The 24639-nt window shown below is 42.5% G+C and overlaps 1 protein-coding gene across 23 annotated transcripts in view; it reads right to left on the bottom strand.

Moving 5' to 3' along the window:
- The window catches only part of NRXN1 (neurexin 1), a 1220951-nt gene that overhangs the window by 1087177 nt on the left and 109135 nt on the right, over positions 1-24639 (bottom strand). The gene's annotated exons all lie outside the window — the stretch shown is intronic.

Raw genomic sequence — 24639 nt, 5'->3', positions numbered from 1 at the left:
TTTTATTAGGCACAAAACTGTGTTCAGATTACTATAATCTCAAGTGAAATCTACAGAATTTTCTAATTACTACTACTGGAAAATGTTTTGCTCCCAATTAGTGTATTCCAGCCTTCAAAACACGATAGAACCCCTAAAGTGACACTTTAGAATACACAATTATCAAGTTGTCTACTAAATTAATTATCTGAAAATAATAAACATTCCAAATGCTGAACCAGGTAGTAAGACCAGGCAAATATTCTCTAATTGAGGTTTCTGTTTTGATGCCAGGTATTGTACTTTTAGTTACACATGTTTTAGAATAAATAGGAAACATTATTTGCTTGAAGGAAATAATAGTAAGCACAATAATCTTATGAGTACTAATGTATACAGGTCTTCTTGGGAAGAACTTCCATGGACTTTGGTGAGCCACGGGCAGAGACCACTTCCAGAATCTGGCCCGTAATAAAGAAAAGGGACTTTTTAAAAAGATATCTGCAAATTTAGGCCTCAATCTAGCAGTAAGTTCCAAGCAGGTGACCCCTTTGCCTCCTCTGAGCCCTTCTGACTTAATTGGGGCACCCACATATCCACTGGGCATCTCATTAAGGCTCTAACCCCCCATCCTGAATTCTCCATTGCTGTGCTCTTTGGGTAGTCATTTACACCTGCGCAAAACCAGTGTAAAATGCTACCCTATAAAGATGGCAGCATTTCATATCCATGTTGCAAAGGTGTAAATGATTTTGCCGGTTATAAGGCAGTGGAGAATCAGAGCCATGGTTTCTGTAGCTCTTTAATACTTTGTTTAATACTTCCTCTCAGGAAGGAGAGAGCTGTTTGCTCTGAGTATAAGTTGCTCCCTGGCAGTCTCTATTTTTATTCCTGTAGTTTAATAATGAAGTAAAGTGCTAGCTAGCAAAACTGAAAGATTAAATGAAAAACATATACTTCAAACTCACTCAAAGGAACAGCTTTAACTCATGCAGAGTCCTTAATGGATCCCAGCCTAGTGAAAGGACAGTGTAGCATAGAAGAGCTCCAGCATGTCCTTTCCCTACCTTCTAGACAAGGGTGGAGGTGACAGGTGTAGGGCCTGGAAGCAATACAGATGCACTAGCAGGGAGTTCCCCTCTGGCAGAATTGTCTGTTGGGCAGTAGCAACTGGAGAGAGCCCCTTTATGCCACCTGAGCGGTGCAAAAAAGGTTGTAACTGGGCTTAAGAATTTGGCCCAGATGACAGAATTTTTCACCAGAGAATCTTAAAGCACTTAGTCTAGCTCAAGGTCCATTTCAGAAATTGATTGCAATTGTACTTCCTTCCACCGATGACAAAAAGTAGGGACCACACTGTGAAGAGTTGTGGGCAAAGTTTATAAGTAAACATGTTACTCCTATGTTTTTAACCTTAGGTGAGATGATCCCCGAACCCAGTCCTGCTTGAACTGTCTTTCCTGAGGGCAGTGCTCCTTGTCTGACTGAAAAGAGGTGCAGTCTTTAAGGTCGGACATACTCTCTTCATTTCATGTCCTGGTTTTTCTCTTTCGTCCTTGTCACTAATCTCTTCTCCTTCTCTCTCTCTGGTCTCCTCCCCAACTCATTTTCATCACTCTACTGCTTACCACTTTCCCCACACGTCCCTCCCTGCAATGTTCCTTCCAAATACTACCAATGTTAGCTGATAAAAATCTAAGGGTATGTCTACACTGCAGTTAAAAACCCACACCTGGCCCATACCAGCTGACTGGCTTTCAGGGCTCGGGCTGCAGGACTGTCTAATTGCAGTGTAAAGGTTCAGACGTGGGCTGGAACTTGGACTGTAGGACTCTCTGAGATCCTCAAAATCCCTGCTGAACTGCTGCCTAACCCTGGAGATCCCTAGGCATTTAAATTTCAACCATTATCATCCTTTAGGATCCTAAGTTTCTGCCAGTGAGTATGTGCAGAGCCAATTCATTCTGGGTGCCTACCTCATGCCTAAGCCCAATAAGCTCCTCAAACTCCTGCTAATCAACAACAGACAGTTCTGTCAAAGGGGAACTCTGGGAAGCACATCAGTCTTGCAGCCAGCCCTATACCTCCCAGCTCCACCCCCACCTTTCTGCCCTGCCTCCAGCTGGATTCAGTAGGCATGCTCTGAGCATGCCTAAATCTACACAAAATGGCCAAGGGAGGAGGAGGACAAGGTAACCGCTCAAACCACTGGACTATAAAGTCTTTCCTAGTCTCTCTCTGGACCAATAGGTTTTTAATTATTTATACACAATGGAACAGATTCAACAGGAGAAAGTCCCTCACATGAATATCCCATAGTTCAGTGGTTAGCGCACTTCCTTGCAATGTGAGACCCATACAAAAATTGTGGCTTGTCATAAATATAAAGGGAAGGGTAAACCCCTTTAAAATCCCTCCTGGCCAGAGGAAAAATCCTCTCACCTGTAAAGGGTTAAGAAGCTAAAGGTAACCTCGCTGGCACCAGACCAAAATGACCAATGAGGAGACAAGATACTTTCAAAAGCTGGGAGGAGGGAGAGAAACAAAGGGTCTGTATCTGTCTGTATGATGCTTTTGCCAGGGATAGAACAGGAATGGAGTCTTAGAACTTTTAGTAAGTAATCTAGCTAGGTATGTGTTAGATTATGATTTCTTTAAATGGCTGAGAAAAGAACTGTGCTGAACAGAATGACTATCCATGTCTGTGTGTCTTTTTTGTAACTTAAGGTTTTGCCTAGAGGGATTCTCTATGTTTTGAATCTAATTACCCTGTAAGGTATCTACCATCCTGATTTTACAGAGGTGATTCCTTTACTTCTATTAAAAGTCTTCTTGTAAGAAAACTGAATTCTTTTTCATTGTTCTAAGATCCAAGGGTTTGGGTCTGTGGTCACCTATGCAAATTGGTGAGGATTTTTACCAAACCTTCCCCAGGAAGTGGGGTGCAAGGATTGGGAGGATTTTGGGGGGAAAGACGTGTCCAAACTACATTTCCCAGTAAACCCAGTTAAAGTTTGGTGGTGGCAGTGGAAATTCCAAGGGCAAAGGGTAAAATTAATTTGTACCTTGGGGAAGTTTTAACCTAAGCTGGTAAAAGTAAGCTTAGGAGGTTTTCATGCAGGTCCCCACATCTGTACCCTAGAGTTCAGAGTGGGGGAGGAACCTTGACATGGTGGCAGAGTGCTGGGATTAATCTGAAATCATTTTGAGATCACTTTGAGATTTTTTGAACCAGAAATACAGATTTTAAAAAGGATTTTTTTTTCCTTTGGGGTTGCTGGAAAGGAGGTCCAACTGAAAGCAGCTAGTTTTTTCTCTGCTTTGGGGCCAGAGCAGAGACAAAAGGGGATTATCTTTGTGAATTGCAGGTTTTCTTTGCCTGGAGGCAGGGTACTTAACCTCCTGCAGGGAAATTCAGTCTTCACAAACCAGAAGTTTTTTTCCCCCTAAAATTAAATGGGGGGGGGGGTTCTACCCATTTGCCAGGAGACAAAAGCAGCAGGGTTGTTTTTTTTTTTTAGGATTTTGATTTTTTTTTTTTTTTTACAAGGAGCACAGGTTTGAAAGGATTTTTTTTTCCTTTGGGCTGCTGGTAAGCAGGTTTCCAAGTAGTTGGAGGTTTTTTGCTTTGATTTAGGGCCAGAGCAGAGACAAAGGGAATTGTCTTTTTCTGTAGGCTGACAATCACTATCAGAGAATAGGTATCCTATTCCAGCACAGCAAAATTTTACAGCCAAGTTTTGTTTGTTTATTTCTAAACCTCTGGTGTAAAGTTAGTTAAAAACAGAGAGGTTAGGATGACGGAATCCACGGCTCAACAAAAGCTGGAATTAGCCAGATTTCAGGCTGAGGAAAAACAAAAGGAACACGAAAGACAGATAGAACTCATGCGGCTGGAGAAGGAGGTACAGGAGGCTGCCCACAGGAGGGAAATGGAGGCAAGGGCCAAAGAACTGGAGGAGAAGGAAAAAGATAGGAAGCATGTGGAGGAGATGGAGAAGATAAAGGCTCAGCAGAATATATCAACAAACCCTAGCAATCCTTCTCCAGGTACCACTTCCCATCCCAGAAAGTTCCCCACCTACAAGGCAGGCGATGATACGGAGGCCTTCTTACAAAACTTCAAAAGGGCCTGCCTTGGGTACAGCATCTCTACCGACCAATACATGGTAGAGCTGAGGCTGCAGCTCTGTGGACCCTTAGCTGAGGTGGCGGCTGAAATGCCTAAAGAGCGCATGAACAGGTATGAACTCTTTAAATCCAAGACGAGAGTCAGAATGGGGATAACACCCGAACAGTCTCGTTGGAGGTTCAGAGCCCTAAGGTGGAAACCAGACGTGTCATTTACCCGACATGCCTACCACATTGTGAAACACTGGGATGCCTGGATATCAGGAGCAAGTGTTGAATCTCCAGTAAATTTGCCCTTCCTAATGCAAATGGAACAATTCTTAGAGGGTGTTCCTGAGGAAATAGAAAGATACATCCTAGATGGGAAGCCCAAAACTGTAATCGAGGCAGGAGAGATTGGAGCCAGATGTGTAGAGGTGGCAGAGAAGAAGAAAACTGGTCACAGTTGGAGCGGAGACCAGAAGGGACAACCCCAGACCACACCCTATTACCGGGGGCCGCCCAAGGCCCCACCTACCTCCCAAAGAACCCTCCAGACCCCTTATCGTCCCACCACCCCGTTCTCCAGCAACCCGCCTCGCCCCAGTGACCCGTCAGCTGGACGATGTTTTAAATGTAACGAGCTGGGGCATGTAAAGGCCAACTGCCCCAAGAACCCCAACAGATTACAGTTCATTGCACCGGAATCACAGCAGAGGTCCGCAGGCCCAGATACCTCCCAGATACCCTTGGAGCGGAGGGAAACTGTGATTGTGGGCGGGAAGAAGGTCACCGCGTGGAGGGACACCGGAGCACAAGTGTCCGCTATCCATGCTTCCTTAGTGGACCCCAATTTAATCAACCCAGAGATCCAAGTGACGATTCAACCTTTCAAGTCCAACTCTTTCGATTTTCCCACAGGCAAGTTGCCTGTCCAGTACCAGGGCTGGTCAGGAACGTGGACTTTTGCAGTCTATGATGATTATCCCCTCCCCATGCTGTTGGGGGAAGACTTGGCCAATCATGTGAAGCGGGCCAAGAGGGTGGGAATGTTCACCCGCAGCCAGTCTAAACAAGCCGTGAGGCCTAGCTCTGTTCCAGAAACTTCTATCAGGACCCGGTCAGAGGTGATGGACCCGGACCCCAGGGCAATGTCTGCAACAGCAGTAGTGGATCCAGTCCCAGAACTGGAACCAGCGGAACAACCAGCACCAGACCCATTGCCAGCACTGAATCCAGTACTTGCAACCTCAACACCAGAGGGCCCCACCGAACTTGAACCAGCAGCAGCCCATAACCCTACACAAGAGGCTCAGCCGGAGCCTGAACCCCAACATAGTGTCCCAGCGGAGAGCGGTTCACAGTCAACGGAAACAGCCCCATCCCCTACATTGCTTCCAGAGGGACCAAGCATAGGTCCACAATCCAATGAGGAACTGATGTCTCCAGCATCAAGGGAACAGTTCCAGACCAAACAGGAAGCAGATGAAAGCCTCCAGAGAGCTTGGACGGCGGCACAGAGCAACCCACCGCCTCTCAGCTCTTCTAATCGATCCAGGTTTGTTGTAGAAAAAGGACTTTTATACAAGGAAACTCTTTCTGGTGGACACCAGGAAGACTGGCATCCTCAGAGACAGTTGGTAGTTCCAACTAAATACCGGGCCAAGCTCTTGAGCTCAGCCCACAATCACCTGAGTGGCCATGCTGGGGTGAACAGGACCAAAGACCATTTGGGGGATCATTCCACTGGGAGGGAATGGGCAAGGATGTTTCTACCTATGTCCAGTCTTGTGAAGTATGCCAAAGAGTGGGAAAACCCCACGACCAGGTCAAAGCCCCTCTCCAGCCACTCTCCATCATTGAAGTTCCATTTCAGCGAGTAGCTGTGGATATTCTGGGTCCTTTTCCAAAAAAGACACTCAGAGGAAAGCAGTACATACTGACTTTCATGGATTTTGCCACCCGATGGCCGGAAGCAGTAGCTCTAAGCAACACCAGGGCTAAAAGTGTGTGCCAGGCACTAGCAAACATTTTTTCCAGGGTAGGTTGGCCCTCCGACATCCTCACAGATGCAGGGACTAATTTCCTGGCAGGAACTATGGAAAACTTTTGGGAAGCTCATGGGGTAAATCACTTGGTTGCCACTCCTTACCACCATCAAACAAATGGCACGGTGGAGAAGTTTAATGGAACTTTGGGGGCCATGATACATAAATTTGTAAATGAGCACTCCAATGATTGGGACCTAGTGTTGCAGCAGTTGCTCTTTGCCTACAGAGCTGTACCACATCCCAGTTTAGGGTTTTCCCCATTTGAACTTGTATATGGCCGTGAGGTTAAGGGGCCATTACAGTTGGTGAAGCAGCAATAGGAGGGATTTACACCTTCTCCAGGAACTAACATTCTGGACTTTGTAACCAACCTACAAAACATCCTCCGAACCTCTTTAGCCCTTGCTAAAGAAAACTTACAGGATGCTCAAAAAGAGCAAAAAGCCTGGTATGATAAACATGCCAGAGAGCGTTCCTTCAAAGTAGGGGACCAGGTCATGGTCTTAAAGGTGCTCCAGGCCCATAAAATGGAAGCATCGTGGGAAGGGCCATTCACGGACCAGGAGCGCCTTGGAGCTGTTAATTATCTCATAGCATTCCCCACCTCCAACCGAAAGCCTAAGAGGTACCATATTAATTCTCTAAAGCCCTTTTATTCCAGAGAATTAAAGGTTTGTCAGTTTACAGCCCAGGGAGGAGATGACGCTGAGTGGCCTGAAGGTGTCTACTACAAAGGGAAAAGTGCTGGTCGTGTGGAAGAGGTGAACCTCTCCATGACCGTGGGGCGTATGCAGCGACAGCAGATCAAGGAGCTGTGCACTAGCTACGTGCCAACATTCTCAGCCACCCCAGGACTGACTGAACGGGCATACCACTCCATTGACACAGGTAATGCTCACCCAATTAAAGTCCAACCTTACCGGGTGTCTCCTCAAGCTAAAACTGCTATAGAACAGGAGATCCAGGATATGTTACAGATGGGTGTAATCCACCCCTCTGGAAGTGCATGGGCATCTCCAGTGGTTCTAGTTCCCAAACCAGATGGGGAGATACATTTTTGTGTGGACTACCGTAAGCTAAATGCTGTAACTCGCCCAGACAACTATCCAATGCCACGCACAGATGAACTATTAGAGAAACTGGGATGGGCCCAGTTCATCTCTACCTTGGACTTAACCAAGGGGTACTGGCAGGTACCGCTAGATGAATCTGCCAAGGAAAGGTCAGCCTTCACCACACATCTCGGGCTGTATGAATTTAATGTACTCCCTTTCGGGCTGCGAAATGCACCTGCCACCTTCCAAAGACTTGTAGATGGTCTCCTAGCAGGATTAGGAGAATATGCAGTCGCCTACCTTGACGATGTGGCCATATTTTCGGATTACTGGGCAGAACACCTGGAACAACTACAAAAAGTCCTTGAGCGCATAAGGGAGGCAGGACTAACTGTTAAGGCTAAGAAGTGTCAAATAGGCCTAAACAGAGTGACTTACCTTGGACACCAGGTGGGTCAAGAAACTATCAGCCCCCTACAGGCCAAAGTGGATGCTATCCAAAAGTGGCTTGTCCCAAAGTCAAAGAAACAGGTCCAAACCTTCTTAGGCTTGGCCGGTTATTACAGACGATTTGTACCGCAATACAGCCAAATCACCGCCCCACTGACAGACCTAACCAAAAAGAAACAGCCACATGCCGTTCAGTGGACCGAAAAGTGTCAGAAGGCCTTTAACCAGCTTAAAGCGACACTCATGTCTGACCCTGTACTAAAGGCCCCAGACTTTGACAAACTGTTCCTAGTAACCACAGATGTGTCCGAGCGTGGTGTGGGAGCAGTTTTAATGCAGAAAGGACCTGATCAAGAATTCCACCCTGTAGTGTTTCTCAGCAAAAAACTGTCTGAGAGGGAAAGCAACTGGTCAGTCAGTGAAAAAGAATGTTACACCGTTGTCTACGCCCTGGAAAAGCTACGCCCATATGTTTGGGGACGGCGTTTCCACCTGCAAACCGACCATGCTGCGCTACAGTGGCTTCATACCACCATGGGAAATAACAAAAAACTTCTTCGGTGGAGTTTAGCTCTCCAAGATTTTGATTTCGACATCCAACACATCTCAGGAGCTTCTAACAAAGTGGCTGATGCACTCTCCCGTGAAAGTTTCCCAGAATCAACTGGTTAAAATCGTCCTTGAGATGTGGAAAATATTGTTAGTCTTCATGTACTTGGTAGTATATTTAGAGGTGCATGTATCTTATTAACTCTGTTTTTCCTAGAGCTCCAGGAAGAAATCCCAGCCAGCGTTTCACCCTAGCTGAGATTTGGGGGGCATGTCATAAATATAAAGGGAAGGGTAAACCCCTTTAAAATCCCTCCTGGCCAGAGGAAAAATCCTCTCACCTGTAAAGGGTTAAGAAGCTAAAGGTAACCTCACTGGCACCTGACCAAAATGACCAATGAGGAGACAAGATACTTTCAAAAGCTGGGAGGAGGGAGAGAAACAAAGGGTCTGTGTCTGTCTGTATGCTGCTTTTGCCAGGGACAGAACAGGAATGGAGTCTTAGAACTTAGTAAGTAATCTAGCTAGGTATGTGTTAGATTATGATTTCTTTAAATGGCTGCGAAAAGAACTGTGCTGAATAGAATGACTATCCATGTCTGTGTGTCTTTTTTGTAACTTAAGGTTTTGCCTAGAGGGATTCTCTATGTTTTGAATCTAATTACCCTGTAAGGTATCTACCATCCTGATTTTACAGAGGTGATTCCTTTACTTCTATTAAAAGTCTTCTTGTAAGAAAACTGAATGCTTTTTCATTGTTCTAAGATCCAAGGGTTTGGGTCTGTGGTCACCTATGCAAATTGGTGAGGACTTTTACCAAACCTTCCCCAGGAAGTGGGGTGCAAGGGTTGGGAGGATTTTGGGGGGAAAGATGTGTCCAAACTATGTTTCCCAGTAAACCCAGTTAAAGTTTGGTGGTGGCAGTGGAAATTCCAAGGGCAAAGGGTAAAATTAATTTGTACCTTGGGGAAGTTTTAACCTAAGCTGGTAAAAGTAAGCTTAGGAGGTTTTCATGCAGGTCCCCACATCTGTACCCTAGAGTTCAGAGTGGGGGAGGAACCTTGACATGGCTCCACATAAGGTAGATGGAGGAATTGAACTGAGGTCTTCCACATTCTTTTTCGGGTGAATGCCCTCACCACTGGCCTAAAGGTTATAACGGCAGTAGTGACAGCATTTCGTAAAAGCATGGCTTATGTGTTGAATCCCAAATGGAGCTGGGTTCCTCCCTCTGACCTGAGTCTAGGTGCTAAAGACCCTTTGAGGGGCAGAGGTTAGGACCCACCACTTTCTTTAGGTTTCTTATTGGCCAGCTCCCCGCTTAGCATGCTGGCTTTTGTGGATCCTATTTCTAAAGCCTTTTCTCTCCCCATGAATTGTGTAGGGAGCCTAAGCATGTATCTTGGATCTGCAGATGCTACTAGGTGGCAAAGCTCCTAAAAGTTAGTTGGTGCAACGCTGAGCATTGCAACACCTAAGTCCTTTTGTGGATCTAGCCCTGAGTCCCTGATAAATTGTGATCAGTCGCAGATCCAGATCTCCTGGAGCCCTGGGCCAGAGCAAGTGGAGGGGCCCCTGGCACTGGAACCATGGCCCTTCTCCACTCCTTCCACCTGCGACCCTGCCCAGAGCCTTACTCCGTTCTGTCCCTTCCCCACAGCCCTGCCCCTGTTCCACCCATGGCCTCGCAGCCCCACTCGCTCCTCACCCCACCCCACCCGCCGGTTGTGGCACTGAGAGTGGAAAAGCTCTGTGCCCTGGGGCCACAGTGGGGAGCGAGAGCTCCTTCAGCCCTGGGGCCATGGTGATGGGAGATTTTTCCAGGGGCCCCAAATTGGCTGCTGCCCCATTGGCCTGTATGGTAATCCACCACTGATTGTGATGTGTCTAAAATCAGGCAGTGAGACTTACAGAGCTGGAAATAGAATTCTACACATAGCATGCCAGAGAAGTTACTGGTGAATGATAGAACATTAATAACTTATTTCCTTCCATAAAGGAAAAAACAACATATTACTATAAAAGAGTTGCCTCAGAGTTCCTTCTTTTCTTGGATACGATACAAATGTTCAGGAAGTGGTTACCTTCCATGCTGAATTTACTCAGGAACACCTAATGGCTTACTGTTCACTGTATATGTAATGCATGAAGAAAGCCAAAAGTAGTCTGATCTTTCCTTGGTGCATCAAACATAGTGCAAACCTTATCTGAATTACAGAAAAAAATATAGGTTTCAGAGTAGCAGCCATGTTAGTCTGTATCCTCAAAAAGAAAAGGAGGACTTTTGGCACCTTAGAGACTAACAAATTTATTTGAGCATAAGCTTTCGTGAGCTACAGCTCACTTTATCAGATATGATGAAAAAAATATACTTTCCTTTTTAGTCAGATTTTCAAGCCTTTCATCAAGGAATTGCAAACTCTCTCTCTTTTGTGCTCTTGAGATTCAGCAAATGAATAGAAGTATCATTTCTTGGCTATAGTAAAACTGATTTTTAACTTTAGGAATGAAGTTTGAAGGATAAAGGTAATTGTTTTGCCCTTGTGAAACTGAACAAATAAGTCCTGCACTGGCACAGCTTTCAACTCTTTCCATCTTCTGACTGAGCATATTACGATCACAGAAAACTGTTTAACTGATAAGTGAAGGATAAATGTGAATGGAAAGGTTCAAATGGAAACTCCAGTAAGTCCAGTAAGTAAGTAACACTGTGTTCAGCCTTTAAACTAAAACTATGGGTCTTAGGAGTTTGGCGGCTCTGAAATGTATCATGTGTCGGGGTCTGACCTCAGGCCAAACTTCATAAAACTGTAGCTGTAGGTTTTAAGGGCTGCTACTATCATTCTCAATCTGCTAAAACTGTTAGAGGAAACTACTCTCTACTCCCCGAAGAAATACTTATCTGATCTGATCTCTGAGATAAAGATTTTTAAAAGAGCATACACAAAAGAATAGTATGGAGGATGTCATAGCAAATAATGGAATTATAGTGCTTCCTAAATGTTAAGAGGGTGTCAGAGTTATTTCATTCCACACTCCTTTATTTACCATATTGATAACAAAATGACCTTTGAAGTATTATACACCGATGAATCAAGTTGGCAGTCAGCAAAAAAAGGCCTTCCTTTATTGATATTGTAGACAACGTTGTGCCTATTTCATTCTATTCCCTCACTTCCCACCTCACATACACTTAATACAGAAGGGTCTAGGGGGGAAATTCTGATCACTGTTACCTGGGTGTAAGTCCACTGAAATCACAGGAGTTACTCTAGTTTGGCACATACTTCATTAATGGCATAATATGGTGCTAGTATAATCCAAACAGTCATATTATGTGCTGAAATACACCATATGCAATACTTTTGACATCAATGGGATTTCAAAGAGCGTAAATAACTCAACTTTGAGCCAAATTCCGTGCTTTTATTGCTTGTAAAATAATTGGTTTTGATGAAGATTATGTAGATTAGCTACTAGGAGTCTAAAATATATATTTTTAGATTCTCTGATTCTGGCTCTTCTGACTCAGGAGAATGCCAGCTAGGTGGAGATGTATAGGCACATTCCTGTATCACAAAGTGGGTAACTAGCATGATTTAGAAATATGCAAATTTTTGTGGGTAACACATTTAAAAGAAGATAAAGACTGGACATACAGACTCTGTATGTGTCCTGAGAAGGATCGTATCAGTTATGCCTTTAGTTGTAATACTTGTATCATAGTCCAATAGGAACAGTAATTCTGAAAAACATGTTTCTTTAAAAGGGTTATCCATTTCAGGGACAACACAGTGCAGAATCCACCTATCTATTTGAGAGCAATGAATACAATTGAATAACATAATTTTTCTTTTTTCTGGAAAAACAGATGATATGACATACTTGCTTAAATGATTTATGGCCTCAGACATGGTAGCCTTTTATTACTCCCCCGTCAACCCCCAGAAGACTCCAGGTAGTGGCAATTCTGAGGTATAAATTCATGAGGCCTAGCAGAGCTGGATGGCTTCCAGAACCCTTTGTGGGGTTTTGTTTTGTTTTTTTTGTTTAAACGTGTTTATGCTATTACAAATAAGAAGAGTTTGTCCTCTAGGACTGGGAATGGGGGATATAGGGTTTTATGGTGACATTTCAGTGAATTGAGAACATAGCCTCTTTTTCCTCTACCTTTGGGCACTAGAATATCTAGTAGTGGGAAAAGATCTCTTACAATTTTTTTTTTAAATCTTCTATAGCAGTGGTTCTCAAACTTTTGTACAGGTGACCCCTTTCACATAGCAAGCCTCTGAGTGTGACCCCCCCCCCCTTATAAATTAAAAACACATGTTTATACATTTAACACCATTATAAATGCTGGAGGAAAAGCAGGGTTTGGGGTGGTGGCTGAGAACTCGCAACCACCTATGTAATAACCTCGCAATCCCCTGAGGGGTCCCAACCCCCAGTTTGAGAACCCCTGTTCTATAGATATGCAGAACATGTCCTGGAAGTCAAAGAAACTTGCCATTTCCCAGGTTTACTTTGAAATAATAATGCCCCCTCTCCTCCCCCAAAGACTGCACCCTTTCATACTTTCTGTAATTCTCTTCTGAAGAAAAATTTTCTCACAAAGCTGCACATAGATATCATGGGCAAAATTCAATCCACATAATCCATGACAGAGAACTCCAGTGATGGAACGTCCAGTAAAAGGACCATATTCAGCTCATGATTGAAGCAGGCTCAACTCCCATTGGAATTCATGGTCTCACAGCAATGTAAGTTCACTAAGTACAATGAAGTTACTCCAAGTTCACATCACTGTTAAGTAAAAGCCATATGGGAGGCATGGGTTGAATTTAGTCCTGGGAGTGTTGGAGATTAGGTAGATTAGGTTAAATATAGATGTGGGGGTGGGATGGGGATCTTGTACTCTCACACTTGTTTTATACTAGTCTGCAGTTTTACCCTTTGGCGGTAATTATCCAGGTACTTGTATGGCAACTTTGAGATACTACCTGAGACATTCCCAGTGGAGATATATAGCCTTACCAGTTTACCACTGGTCCAATGAAGGTGCAAATAAGTAAAGTATTTGTAAATGTAAATACCTGAGAGGTGCTGATATATTAAAACAATGGGGGCCATTATCCCCCATTTCCTGCTTTGTCTGAAGAGTGTTCAGTGACTGCCCAGATGGATGAGATAAAAATGGCTTTTTGCCAGTCTTGGATTCCCCTGATGTGAGGCTTGCCTCACCATAAATAGGCTACTCTAACCTATGACCAGCTGCCAGGAGACACAGCAGCCAAAAATCATTAGGTTGTGAGGACATGCACCTATGGTGGGGCCCAAAGATTGCTAGGGTGGCCTCACTCTAACTGGAGATTCCTTCAATGTAGGAGAAACATGAGGGCTCCACCTTCACTGGATTGCCAGATGCACTGGCTGGCTGTCACAAGAAGCCAGAGCAGATCAGAGAATTGGGTCTAGGTATTTCTGCTTCTTAGGGGCAAAATCCTGGAGAAAGGAAGAGGCAACACCTATAGAAGACTCTCTGTAAAATTCACCAGTGACACAGGCAGTGCTGTAAATTAAATGTCAAATACATGATGATCAGAAAACTGTATAAATGAGTGTGAATGGCAAAGTAGTATAAAACATAACCCTGATTCTTCTCTTACTTATAGTGGTGTAAATCAAGTGCAACTGCACTGAAATCAGTAGTTACATCAGCATAAAGCTGGCTGTGGTGGGAGAAGGATCAATAACAGGGCTGATACTCCACACTTTTCCACCGTTTTCCCCATCATGTAACTCTGTTGTCTTTAATGGAAAAAATGAACTCAAAAAGAGTTAGGCCCCATCTCTCTCTCTCGCTTTTCCCAATCTGTAGAAAAAATATTTTGGTCATTTTTCGTGAGTGTGGAGAACCTAGAGGGAAACCTACGTCAAATGTGTGAGTTTTGCTTTTAATTCTGAAGGGAGTGAAGTTAGAAATTCTGAATGTAGTGAGTTCCATAGTCCTGGTGAAGCTCCTGCAAAAGTTCTGTCTTCTGTGCCCATTAGCCTGCCTTGATTATGACACCATGTCTTTGTTCCATAGGAATAAAGCTGTTGAGGGGATCATGGCCATGGAAACAGAAGACATCAAAATATGACCTCAAATCATTAGGGCTGATGTTGAGGTGGAAGGCTTTGATGTGAGGAGTGAGACCTTATTACTACACTCAGCACAACTAGGTATTTTAAAGGGAACGAATTTGTTGCCAGTAAAAAATAAAACAAAAAACAAACAACCCCACCCCTTATCTACTGTTTTGTCTTTGGTGACTTAGCATGCTAGCTCCATTCATCTCAAAAGTCAGTGCAGTACAGTTACAAAGTATGTTATAAATGTTGCATGCACCTATTTTTGTTTGAAATAATCTGACCCTATCCACACTATTTAAATATCTTTTTCTAATTTTGTTTAAGATCCATTCTCCATGTAAGTATGTACTTACAGAGCCTGGGCCCACATTCTGATTTCAGTTACACCAGTGTAAATTTAGGTTGGGATTTGCAAAATCACTCAACATGGCCTGCCTCTTTTGCCAGGGAAGACAATGGGACTTTTACCATTGATTTTAATGGCATCAGAATTAGGCCAGTCCTGAGCATTTTTAAAAATCCCACCCCTACAGCAACTACCTTGGCCCTAGTTCTCTTTTCAGTTCTGCTAGTTTCACACCGGTGTAACTCCACTGAGCTGGATTCTGATCTCGTTAACATCAAAGTGAATTGAGTTTCACCAGTGTAAGTGAGATCAAAAATAAATCCAGTGACTTCAGATGAGTTACATCTGGTTTACACTAGTGTAATTGAAATCCAAATATGACCTCACATCTGTTGGCTTCAGTTCATCTTGCTGCTTTTGTATACCTAATGGGCTAGATTTAATCCTACTGCTATTCTATTGAAGAGACTGGAGTTACACAAGGAATCCATTTGGCTCAATGTTTGTGTCAAATGCTGGAAGAAGAGGTAAAGTAAGTATGAAAAGCATATGCCAACCCTAGGGTTGCTATCTTGTATCTGATGTACCTTCTAACTCTTGTTTTCTAACATAAATTACAAAAGCAAAGTATGTAAAGGTGCATAAAAACCCTAGCTTTGCTGCTTTAAAATTCTTCTTTGTTGTCTAACTGCACAGAAAGGTTTTCATGCTCTCCACCCTGATAGTTTTTCTCTTTCCTGATTTCACTAAATCCCAATCTACTTTTTGGCCTGTAACTGAAAGAGCTTTGATGTGGTTTTGAGACATTGTTTGCTTGGCCTGCCCAACTCACTCTGAAATGTTTGTTCTTTGTTCATTCAAGAAGCTTAAATCTTGAATACATCCAACTTTTTCTGAAATGTTTTCTAGATCACACCCATAACTATCTTTTTTTCCAAATAAAACAATTTAGAAATACCTGTCACTGTTTCACTATACTCTCTCCATAACTGTGAATCTCTCTCAATGGAAACTGATATTTTGCTGGTACTTCCCACGGAGGAACAGATTAAGGCTTTGTTCCACTTTGGCACACATATGGAACGCACATATTTTCAGATGTTTTACATTAAGTTCCTTATTTTTATTTATTTTTTTAAGTTCATTAATGTTAAATATTTTTAAGAGAATTAACTTAGAACAGTTTTAAAACTTCCATGATGTTTAGGTCCTATTTATGTTTAAGTCTCTCAAAATAGTTGTGTCCTGTTACATGTTTAAGAACTTTGAGAAATTTTAAAACTTCAGTGATTTATTCTTCCTTGTAAATAGAGACAATCATGAAGTTCAGTAGTTGAGCATCCATTACAGTTTTCCTATCATATCACTTTACAAAACTTTTAATTATTTACATTCTCAAACATTGAAAATCCCACTCTGTATGAAACTCTTAAAGTAATGCATCTGCACTGAGTCCAGTAAAGTTTAACAATAGTTTATCTTTCAACACACTTGGATAAGATAGTGTCGCTAGCAGATTTAAAAAGTAGGCTTTCCAAGACCTACAGAAGGCTAACAATATCTTGGCAGTAAGAGGCCAAAATTTCTCTCTCTCTCTTTTGGAGACAAAGGAAAAACTTAGGGAAGCACACCCAGAGTGAAATCTTAGCTGAATTGAATGGCAAAACCCACATTTACTTCACTGGGGCCAGGATTTCACACCCAAGTATGCTAAATCTCATTAAAGGAAATGCAGGATAACCACATAGGACAATATTCTAATACCCTTAATCATATTGGGTAGGAACTTACTCTACCAGTGAACCTCTGTCCCCACTAAAGCCAAACAGAGTTTTACTATTGACTTCAACTGAACCAAGATTTCACCAACTGATTTCAATGGAGGTAACGGTGCAGTAAAATACTATTCAGCAGGTATAAAAGTGTCAATTTACCAAAAGCAATTAATAGAATTCAGTAAACCATACAATATTGACATTTATTTGAGGACTTTTTTGAAGTATTTAAATTCTCCATGGGCTTTTTGCCCTCATGATTATTATACTGTATTCTCCAGTTAGCCTGAAATGATGGCCAAATTTTGCACTGACATACACCCAACAGAATCCTATTTACTTTATACGGGTTGTGTATGGGATTGTTCAATGCAGAATTTAGTTGACATTATTGAGGAAGCAGACACAAACAGATGCTCTGAAGTCTTTTCTCTGCATTTACATGCATTGTGCCAACCACATCAAAAAGCTGTAATCTAATAAAGTGTCAGCAGCACTATTAGGCTTTGTAGAAACAGCTATTGCTTAGCTACATATCATATATTAGTTTCTTATGGACTTGAATGACTAATATATAAGGCCGTCAAGCGATTTAAAAATTAACCATGATTAAACGTGTGATTAAAAAATTAATCGTGATTAATCGCACTTTAATCGTGCTGTTAAACAATAATAAATACGATTTATACAAATATTTTTGGATGTTTTCCACATTTTCAAATATATTGATTTCAGTTACAACACAAAATACAAAGTGTACAGTTCTCACTTTTATATTTATTTTTATTATAAATATTTGCACTGTAAAGATAAAATAAATAGTATCTTTCAATTCACTTAATACAAGTACTGCACTGCAATCTCTTTATCATGAAAGTTGAATTTACAAATGTAGAATTATGTACAAAAATAACTGCATTCAAAAATAAAACAATGTAAAACTTTAGAGCCTACAAGTTCACTCATTCCTACTTTGTGTTCAGCTAATCACTCAAACAAATTTGTTTACATTTTCGGGAGATAATGCTGCTCATTTCTTGTTTACAATATCACCTGAAAGTAAGAACAGGTGTTCGCATTGCATTGTTATAGCCGGCGTTGCAAGATATTTATCTGCCAGATACACTAAAGATTCATGTGAACCTTCATGCTTCAACCACCATTCCAGAGGACATGCGTCCATGCTGATGATGGATTCTGCTCGAAAACCATCCAAAGCAGTGCAGAGCAACACATGTTCATTTTCATCCTCTGAGTCAGATGCCACCAGCAGAAAGTTGATTTTCTTTTTTGATGGTTCGGGTTCTGTACTTTCTGCATTGGAGTGTTGCTCTTTTAAGACATCTGAAAGCATGTTCCACATTCCGATCAGATTTTGGATGGCACTTCAGATTCTTAAATCTTAGGTCAAGTGCTGTAGCTATCTTTAGAAATCTCACATTGGTACCTTCTTTGTGTTTTGTCAAATCTGCTGTGAAAGTGTTCTTAAAATAAACAATATGCTGAGTCATCATCCATGACTGCTATAATATGAAATATACGGCAGAATGCAGGTAAAACACAGAGCAGAAGACATACAATTCTCTCTGCAAGGGGTTCAGTCAAAAATTAAATTTACACATTATTTTAATGAGCATCATCAGCATGGAAGCATGTTCTCTGGAATGGTGACCAAAGCATGAATGTTTAGCACAGTGGTCTCCAACCTTTTTACAGTCAAGGTCACTTTTTGAACTGAAGGGAAACACAGGATCTACCCTGCCCCTTCCCCAAGGCCCCACCCCTTCCCCAAATCCCCGCCCTGCTCACTCCACCCCCCCCCAGCTCTCTCCCACCCACACTCACTTTCACAGAGCTGGGGTAGGGGTTTGGGGTTTTGGAGGGGGTGCGGGCTCTGGGCTGGGACCAAGGGGTTTGCAGTGTGGGAGGGGGGTTCTGGGCTGAGCTTTGGGCAGGGGCTTGGGGTGCAGGAGGGAGTATGGGGTGCTGGCTCTGGGAGGGGGCTCAGTGCTAGGGGTTGGGGTGCAGCCTCCCACCGGGCAGCACTTACCTCTGACAGCTCCCGGTTGGCGGCATAGTGTGGCCTACCCTGCCTACCCTGGCCCCATGCAGATCCCAGAAGGGGCCAACGTGTCCCTGTGGCCCCTTGGGGGGGGCATGTGGCTCCACGCGCTGCCCCTCTCTGCAAGCACCACCCCTGCAGCTCCCATTGGCCACAGCTCCCCATTCCTGGCCAATTGGAGCTGTGGGGGCGGTGCTTGTTGGCAGGAGCAGTGAGCAGCAGGAGACCCCTGTCCCCTTCCCACTCCTGGGGCTGCATTGGCCACTTCCGGGAGTGGCGTGGGGCTGGGGCAGGCAGAGAGCATGCCTTAGCAGCAGCCACACTGCACCACCAGAGATCAGTTGGTGACCACTGGTTTAGCACATCTGGCATGTAAATATCTTGCAATGCTGGCTACAAGTGCCATGCAAACATCTGTTCTCACTGTCAGGTGACATTGTAAATAAGAAGTGGTCAGCATTATCTCCCATAAATGTTTCTCTTGATGATTGGCTGAACAAGAAGTAGGACTGAGTGGACTTGTAGGCTCTAAAGCAGTGGTCACCAACCGGTTGATCGGTGGTGCAGTTTGGCTGCCGCTAAGGGAAGCTCCCTGCCTGACCCGGCCCCACGCTGCTCCTGGAAGTGGCCAGCGTGGCCCCGCAGCCCAGGGAGGGGGGATTTCCCTCTGTGCACTGCTCCTGCCTGCAAGCACCACCCCCGCAGTTTCCATTGTCTGGGAACGGGAAGCTGTGGCCAATGGGAGTGGGGACGGTGCTTGCAGAGAGGGGCAGCACGCAGAGCCATGTGCCCTCCCAGGAGCTGCAGGGGCATGTTGGCCCCTTCCGGGAGTGGCATGGGGCCAGGGTAGGCAGGTAGCCTCCCTGAGCGGCAGCCACGCTGTACTGCCAACCGGGAGCCGCTGGAGGTAAGTGCTGCCCAGTGGGAAGCTGCACCACAACTCCCAGCCCTGAGCCCCTTCCTGGAGCCAGCACCCCATGCCTCCTCCTGCACTTTCACAATAAAGAGATTGCACTATGGTACTTGTACAAGGTGAATTAAAAATACCATTTCTTTTGTTTATCATTTTATAGTGCAAATATTTGTAATAAAAATAATATGAAGTGAGTACTGTACACTTTGCATTCTGGGTTGTAATAGAAATCAATATATCTGAAAATGTAGAAAAACATCCAAAATATTTAATACATTTCAATTGGTATTCTATTGTTTAACAGCGTGATTAAAACTGTGATTAATCACATGAGTTAACTGCGAGGAATCGACAGCCGTACTAATATACATGATTTAAAGCTATATTAAACCCATAATCTAATAGAACAGGAGAAGGAACATAGTATTTTAGTCTAAATAAAATACACAGTCAAGAGTAGAATATTTACATAAAACAAAATATAGATAAGAAATCCATGTTATAGGTTATGAGAATAGTAATATTAATATAGGTCACAGAAGTAATTTATTTTGTTGTGGTAACTACATTGTAAATACCACTTTGTGGCTCCTTTCAATAACTAAAAGTTATGACCATTTCATTCCTTGTGAAAAATGAAACATTAATTTATGTTCACAGGCAAAATAGCTTGTAGGAATATACAAAATAAGCCTTGATCAACTATGTATGCAGGAAGTCTCACCGAAAGGAGATAAGACAAAATTTCAGAAAAAAATGATAAAATAAACAATATAGACAAGTGGGCTCCAACCTTTTTAATTCCAAGAACACTTTTTGAATTTAAGGGCATCCCAGGATCTACCCCGCCCCTTTCCCGATGCCGCACACCTTCCTCAAAGCCCCGTCCCACTCACTCCATCTCTCCGTCGCTCACTCTCCTGCACCCTCATTCACTAGGGTAGGGGTTTGGGGTTTGGGAAGAGGTGCTGACTCTGGATTGGGGCTGAGGGGTTTGCAGTGTGGGAGGGGGCTCTGGGCTGAGCCTGGGACAGGGGTTGGGGTGCAGGAGGGGGTAAAGGGTGCAAGCTCTGGGAGGGAGTTTGGGTGCAGGAGGGGGCTCTGGGCTGGGGCAGAGTGTTGGGGTGCAGGAGGGGGTACAGGGTGCTGGCTCTGGGAGGGGGCTCAGGGCTGGGGGTTGGGATGCGGCCTCCCACTGGGCAACACTTACCTCTGGCAGCTCCCGGTCAGTGTGCAGCATGGCTGCTCCTCCCTGCCTACCCTGGACTCACGCCACTCCCAGAAGAGGCTAACGCACCCCTGTGGCCCCTGGGGGTGGGGTGGGGGGCACATGGCTCTGTGCACTGCCCCTCTCTGCAAGCACCGTGCCCACAGCTCCCATTGGCCACAGCTTCCCATTCCCAGCCAATGGGAGCTCCAGGGGCAGTGCTTGCAGGCAGGAGCAGTGAAAGGAGGGAGACCCCTGCCCCCCTCCCCACCCCTGGGGCCATGCTGACCGTTTCCGGCAGCAGCATGGGGTTTGGTCAGCCATGGAGACTGCCTTACTGGCAGCCAAGCTGCACCACCAGAGATCACAATCGACTGGGAGATATCGATTGACCAGGTGGTGACCACTGATCTAGACTATATTAGGATTTATCACCAAAAACTGGAAATATTTTATGTTTCAAACCTAGTTGACATCTTATCTTATTTATATTAGTGTAAACCATATAATAATTCAGTTAGATACATTTTAAATGTACAAACACTTGTATACACTTTGGTTAGTCACAATGTATGAAATCCTAAAAAGAGCTGAGTGAACATCTGCAATGCTCATTAAAGTAAATAAGCCAACACCAACTCTCTTCAATACCAGTTGCAAGTTCTCAGCTCCTGCTAGGTTTTGACACAGCATTTACACACACAAAAAAAAAACAAGTAAGAAAGAAAAAAAAGGAGGTTTATATTTCCTCAAAGTTACTAGATTAAATGGCCCTTGATCTGTATGCAGTTCCTGGTGGTGTCAACCAGCTGTGTAAATGGATCAAGATATGTGGCCTTGAGTACTGACATTTATCTAAATGCAATGACCTGCATCAAAGTTCTCCTTCTTTCTCTGAAGGGCAGTGACTGCTTTGAGAATATTTATAATTTTGCAAAGAATACTGGTGGAGACTTTCAAAGCTGAGTAGGAGACTTACCCACACTTTTCCAATTAATTTCAATGGGAGGTCTGTCACTAAATAACCTAGTCTGCTTTAAAAATCTTAACAACTGTGTTTTAATTGTTTAAAATCCATTTCGGGTCTGATCTTGCAGTCCCCTCTTGGGAGTTATGCTTATATAGGAGAGCAAAATTTGGGCCATCATCTCAGACATTACTTGGTCAGTGGAAACACTTGGAAATCTTTATTTCTTCTTTTAAGGTGTTAATTTCAAACTATTTTGATTTTTGTTTGCCCAGACCCATACGATAAAACTAACTGAGTGTCTACAAGAAACACAGGTTAAGGTCCTAAAATGGTGGTTAAGTAGGCCTGAGCTTCCTCAATCAGGTATTTTTGAGTGAATATCTTTGCATAGTTTGTAAAAGATATATTTTGGCTTGCATTTCCAATTGACCTTTAAAGCAGAATATTTAATTAAAATATGAGAGGGCTGGGTCTTGATGTTAGCACAAAGAAGTCTGCAATCATTGCCAGTAGCTATCACTAAAGTCAATACAAATTATAATGAGAGAGTTAAATACGGCCAAAGGAATTTCCCAATGAAAAGCTCCATCAGATCGTTAGGATGAAGTTTGTTATACTGTAAAGTGTTTTGTCATAGCAGTTTTAAACATTTGATGTTTCAAGGCCCAAACTTCAACTGGTGTAAATTAGTGTAGCTTCAACAAAAGTCAATTGAACTATGCCAATTTACCTCATCTGGCCCAATGTATACAGCTACTTACTCACTACTGTATCTTATAAATTTTTAAACATGCCTATTTCCCTTTTCTTGCATTTTTACCTACTATACTATATTTGGAGAACAAATGTTGGTGAAACTATCAAAACACAGATCGGTATCAATATTCCCACATAAACAGAAAAAATATAATAAAAGACCAAAATGTCAAAAGAATAGCACAGTCAAGCAAATAATTACTAGGTTTGATGGCTCTGATATTTTAGTTGTATCATAGTGCACACCATTAGATATTAAATCTAGCTATTCTCCACGCAACTTTTAACTTTACATTTTTTGTAAATATAATTTTAAAAAAATAATAAATAATTTGCCTAAATAGGTACAAGAACATCATTTTTTTTCAGAAATCATCCATTATGATTTGCTAAATGTTCTACTGTCTGTATTAGCATGTCAGTTATGATTTAAATGCATAATATATACATAAATAGATATATATCACAACATTATGCTGTTTGTTGCATGATGCATGCTGTGTGCAGGATAGTCTATGGAATGATTTTCTTAAAAATATGTTTCAAAGACCACATAAAACGCTCCAGTATTGTAAAACATGTATTGTGATACAGATGATGCCCAAGACAGCTACCATTTGCTGATCAAGGAAGCTAGAGTTACAAGGTAATTAGTACAAATTATAATGCAATGTATTAAGAACAGTTTCTTCTTCCATTGGTTTGAAACATTTCCTAAAACAAGATTCAAAGCTCCAGAACTCATATAACCCTTTAAATATTGTGCCCTGGGTATAATCAGATGCACACTCTTTTAAAGCGGGCTGATGTGAAGAACTATAATGCACACCATAGAACTACTGGTGCTAGAATTACAGTTTTGTGTTACACGTACACTCTTTGTTCCAAGGCACGCAAAGTGCAAACACATTCAACACGCTTCTGTGTTGTCTAGTTTGTACTGTAAAATACAACCAGAAAGCCAAAGCATAGGACAAATACCAGGAACAGGCACTTCCTGCCACATGCTCACCAAAAAGAGTAAAACTATATTATAATGATCAATAAGAAAAAATTTAGTGGCATTTAGTATGTGCAGGCTAATTTCTCAACTTAAATAAAAAAATACATACTCGATGGTCTGAACTAGTACACCGGGAGCAGAAGTCGGTATTTCTTCAGAACATTAAAATTCTTGATGTTATTGCATATGTTCTACATCAGACTTACCAAGTGACGCAATGAAGTACAGTATACCTGGCTTGATTTGTTCTCATACCAAGAAAAAGAAGGGGGAAGAAAAATCCAAGAATAAAACCATACTTTGTTGTCTGCTCCTCCTCATCTCTCCATGTCCCATTCTCACTTCAGGTATGTCAAAGCTAATATTTACAAGAAAAATCTTACAGATAAACAGGTGACCAGCTCATAGCGGGGACTTCTTGAAGTCAGTGCTATTCATGCTTAGACTTACATCAAGGTATGGATTGTCCCTGGACAGATTTCCTCCTTTCTGTCAGTGTTTGGAGACATTGTGCTTATGTCTGTCTAATAGCGTAGACTACTATTCACTGAGAACAGGAGCATTCATACCTCAAAAGGGGACTGTTAATTCATCCTGAACATATACTATAATTTTAGGTTCATTTAGTATGGCTATGTACAATTGCTTTAAATCTCTCATAAAAAAGGTAAATAAAAGGCACACTTCAAAAAGCAGGTCAAACTTTTAAAAAACCCTATTTTTCCTTACCTTGATGTTCAGGACATAATTTTGTAAAAACATACCTACCTTAGATTATCAGTGCAAAAAACTCTAAATACATTTGCATAACTCAGACATAATTTAAAGTATACAGATGGAATTTAAAAGAAGGAAAATCATGTAATACCTTTACTTTTACCTATGGATTTGATGAAATGGTTCCATGAAGAAAGCATTTCCAGACAAAGAGAGAATAAAGAAGAGGAGAGAAACAACAGTAAGAGTCATGAGTATATGTAAATGCAATAGTATCTGAACATGAAAAGAGAAAGCTTAAAGTAAGTGTTTAGAGACAAATGGAGATGCAATCAGTGTCATACTGGGAATTTAGTTTATTTGTTCCAATCATGTACATGCAGAGGAACACAAAAGTAACTCATGCTTTGTTAAAAAAGAGTGACAAAGAAGTAACAAACAATGGCTAAAGAGGAGAAAAACATTGATTTCGCTATGTTGCAAAACTGTATTCTCAGCATTCCAGAAGCCAGGAGCAGGTGCTTTCTGCAAGTTTCCAATCAGCCATGCATTAATGTAAAT

This window comes from Natator depressus, chromosome 3, assembly GCF_965152275.1.
Source record: "Natator depressus isolate rNatDep1 chromosome 3, rNatDep2.hap1, whole genome shotgun sequence".
NCBI classification, from domain to species: domain Eukaryota; kingdom Metazoa; phylum Chordata; order Testudines; family Cheloniidae; genus Natator; species Natator depressus.
The sequence above is the reverse complement of the archived record's forward strand: the minus strand, read 5'-3'. Positions and strand labels throughout refer to the sequence as shown.